The sequence below is a fragment of the Canis lupus genome, chromosome 7 (genome assembly GCF_011100685.1).
Source record: "Canis lupus familiaris isolate Mischka breed German Shepherd chromosome 7, alternate assembly UU_Cfam_GSD_1.0, whole genome shotgun sequence".
Classification (NCBI taxonomy): Eukaryota; Metazoa; Chordata; class Mammalia; order Carnivora; family Canidae; genus Canis; species Canis lupus.
The window spans coordinates 40855910-40859948 of NC_049228.1; the positions used below are offsets into that span (position 1 = coordinate 40855910).

Consider the following 4039-nt stretch of genomic DNA (forward strand, 5'->3'; position numbering starts at 1 on the left):
GTCTGTGCCCCATGCCTTTGGGAGCCACGGCCCCGGGAGCGCAGTTCCAGCAGCACAGGGCCCCAGATCCCAGGGCACCTAGCAGACACAGCCCACGGTCCTGCACTCCCCCCAGGACAGGCAGAGGCAGGGAGGGCACAGGATAACGAGAACTCTCCTGCCTCTGGGCGCCCCAAGCTGTGTGGATCAGTGCACCCACACTGGCCCCGGAGCACCTAGGCCAGTGCGGACTGGGAAACTACGGTAGTTACTGCAGGGAGCTGACTCCAGAGCTGGAGACCCGGCTGCCGCCAGTGTTGTTGTTCCTTCTTGTTTCACCCTGTGCCTGGGAGAGGCGGGGCCACCAGGGAACAGGGGCCTCACAGAGTCAACAGCTCCCACTGAGCCTGGCACCTAGTGGGAGCGGGGTAGCAACCCCAGGTACACACACCTGAGAGTCAACATAACAGGTCCTTCCCCGGAAGACCAGCTGGAAGAACAGGGGAAGAGCAAATTCTGGACCAAGCAGTGCTGGAAAGCTCCAGGACCAAGGGAAAATCAAGGGAATATAGTATATAGAACTAGAGGGTCCCCTGCTTCCCCCCCCCCCTTTTTTTAAATTTTTTTTCCTTTTTCCATTACAACTCATTTTTATATCAGACTAAAATTTTCCAATATTTTTTCTCTTTTCCCACCTTCACTACAATATTTTACCAGCTCTTCATTTTTAAGTATCTTCCTTTTTGACTTTCATATTTCTACAGTTATGTCTCTTAGGTATATTTTTCACTTCTGGATTCCCTTCAACATACTCAATTTTGGGGTATATACGAGATATGGGGTTTTTTTGTGTTTTTGGTTTTCTCTGCCTCATTTTGTTCTACAACAGTGGAAGTTAATACCTTCTAAAACATGGGAGGCATGCACCCAAAACCAAGTGGAATACTGTGCTGGTTCATTCTGTGAGATTATATTCTCTCTTCATTCCCATTCTACCCCCCTCTTTGATCTTGTTTATGTTTTGGCGGTCAGTATTGGGGCTCTCTACAAGAATTACTGGTTTATAAGTTGAGGATTGAGCATCTTCTAACATACAGAATTTAATACATTCAGAACCAAGAGGATCACCTCCTAGGACCCCTCAGGTAGACTACATTCTCCCTCCATTACAACATCTTCACCACCACCATCCCCCAGTCCCCCCCCCCCTTTTTCTTGTTTTTTCTCTTTGTCTTCTTTACCTTTTCTTTCTTTTTTTCTTTTTTGGGATTTTTGGCCTTTATTTTTTACTACTTTGTTTTAAAATTTGTTTTTCACCTTAGTGGTCATTTTGTTTTATTTTGTTCTGACCTTCGTTTTCATTTTCTGGTCTCTGACCTCATCAGAATCATCTAGGCTGAAATTTACTTAGTTCATGGTTGATATTCTTGACTCAGCCTGCTCATACAACCACTCTCCACTGAACAAAATGACTGGAAGGAAGAATTCACCACAAAAGAAAGAATCAGAAACCGTACTCTCTGCCACAGAGTTACAGAATATGGATTACAATTCGATGTCAGAAAGCCAGTTCAGAAGCACAATTATAAAGCTACTGGTGGCTCTGGAAAAAAGTATAAAGGACTCTACAGACTACATTACTGCAGAATTTAGATCTAATCAGGCCAAAAGTAAAAATAAATCAAATGAGATGCAATCCAAACTGGATGTCCTAATGGCTAGGGTTAATGAGGTGGAAGAAAGAGTGAGCAACATAGAAGACAAGTTGATGGTAAGGAAGGATGCTGAGGAAAAAGAGAAAAACAATTAAGAGACCATGAGGGAAGGCTAAGGGAAATAAATGATAGCCTGAGAAGGAAGAATCTATGTATAATTGGGATTCCAGAACAGGCAGAGAAAGAGTAAAGACCAGAAAGTATATTTGAACAAATCATAGCTGAGAACTTCCCTAATTTGGGGAGGGAAACAGGCATTCAGATCCAGGAAATAGGTTCCCCCCAAAAAAATCAATAAAAATTGTTCAACACCTCAACATTTAATACTGAAAATTACAAATTCCAAAGATAAGGAGAAAATCCTTAAAGCAGTGAAAGACAAGAGATTCTTAACTTATATGGGGAGAAATATCAGATTAACAGCAGAACTCTCCACAAAGACCTGGCAGGCCAGAAAGGGCTGGCAGGATATATTCAGGGTCCTAAATGAGAAGAACATGCAGCCAAGAATACTTTATCCAGCAAGGCTCTCACTCAGAATAGAAGGAGAGATAAAGAGCTTCCAAGATAGGCAGAAACTGAAAGAATAAGTGACCACCAAACCAGCTCTGCAAGAAATATTAAGGGTTACCCTGTAAAAGAAAGAGGAAGCCCAAGGAAGTAATCCACAGAAACAGGGACTGATGAATGGGTGACGGGCACTGGGGGTTATTCTGTATGTTAGTAAATTGAACACCAATAAAAAATAAATTAAAAAAAAAAGAAACAGGGACTGAATAGGTATTATGATGACACTAAATTCATATCTTTCAATAGTAACTCTGAACGTGAATGGGCTAAATGATCCCATCAAAAGACGCAGGGTTTCAGACTGGATAAGAAAGCAAGACCCATCTATGTGCTGTCTATAAGAGACTCATTTTAGACCTAAGGACATCTCCAGCCTGAAAATGAAGGAGTGGAGAACCATCTACCATTCAAATGGTCCTCAAAAGAAAGCAGGGGTAGCCATCCTCATATCAGATAAATTAAAGTTTATCCCAAAGACTGTAGTAAGAGATGAAGAGGGACACTATATCATACTTAAAGGGTCTGTCCAACAAGAAGACCTAACAATCGTGAATATTCATGTCCCTAACGTGGGTGCTGCCAAGTACATCAGTCAATTAATATCCAAATTAAAGAGATACTTAGATAATAATACACTAATAGTAGAAGACTTCAACACAGCATGTTCTGCAAATGACAGATCTTCTAAGCACAACATCACCAAAGAAACAAGGACCTTAAATGATACACTGGACCAGATGGATTTCACAGATATATACAGAACTTTCCATCTGAACGCAACAAAATACACATTCTTCTCAAGGGCACATGGAACTTTATCCAGAATAGACCACATACTGGGTCACAAATCGGGTCTCAACCAATACCAAAAGATCGGGATTAGCAGTAATCATACCTCGAATAAACCTCATTGGCTATGATACTGCCACTGTGCAAAGCTAAAAAGATCGGGATTATCTGAGACATATTTTCAGACCACAATGCTTTGAAACTAGAACTCAATCACAAGAAGAAATTTGGAAGCAACTCAAACACATGGAGGTTAAAGAGCATCCTACTAAAAGATGAATGAATGAGTCAACCAAGAAATGGGAGAAGAATTAAAGAGATTCGTGGAAACTAACAAAAATGAAGATACAACCATTCGAATTCTTTGGGATCCAGCAAAAGCCGTCCTAAGAGGGAAATACATCGCAATACAAGCACCTCTCAAAAAATTGGAAAAAATTCAAATACACAAGCTAATTTCGCACCTAAAGGAACTGGAGAAAGAACAAATAAAACGAATGCCAAGCAGAAGAGAGATAATAAAGATTTTAGCAGAACTCAATGAAATAGAGATCAGAAGAACTGTAGAACAGATCAACAAAACCAGGAGTTGGTTCTTTGAATTAGTAAGATAGATAAACCATTAGCCAGCCTTATTAAAAAAAAAAAAAGACTCAAATTAATAAAATCATGAATGAAAGAGATCGCAACCAATACCAAGGAAACAAAACAATTTTAAAAACGTATTATGAGCAGCTAATGCCAACAAATTAGGCAATCTAGAAGAAATGGATGCATTTCTGGAAAACCACAAATCACCAAAATTGGAACAGGAAGAAATAGAAAACCTGAATAAGTCAATAACCAGCGAGGAAATTGAAGCAGTCATCAAAAACCTCCCAAGACACAAAAGTCCAGGGCCAGATGGCTTCTCGGGAGAATTTTATCAAACATTTAAAGAAGAAATAATACCTATTCTACTAAAGCTGTTCCAAAGGATAGAAAGG

The 4039-nt window shown here is 40.4% G+C and overlaps 1 pseudogene; it reads right to left on the bottom strand.

Annotated features, from left to right (window-relative positions):
* Positions 1–3006: 3006 nt before the first annotated feature.
* LOC119872765 lies at positions 3007–3204 on the bottom strand (annotated as a pseudogene).
* Between the last annotated feature and the right edge of the window lie 835 nt (positions 3205–4039).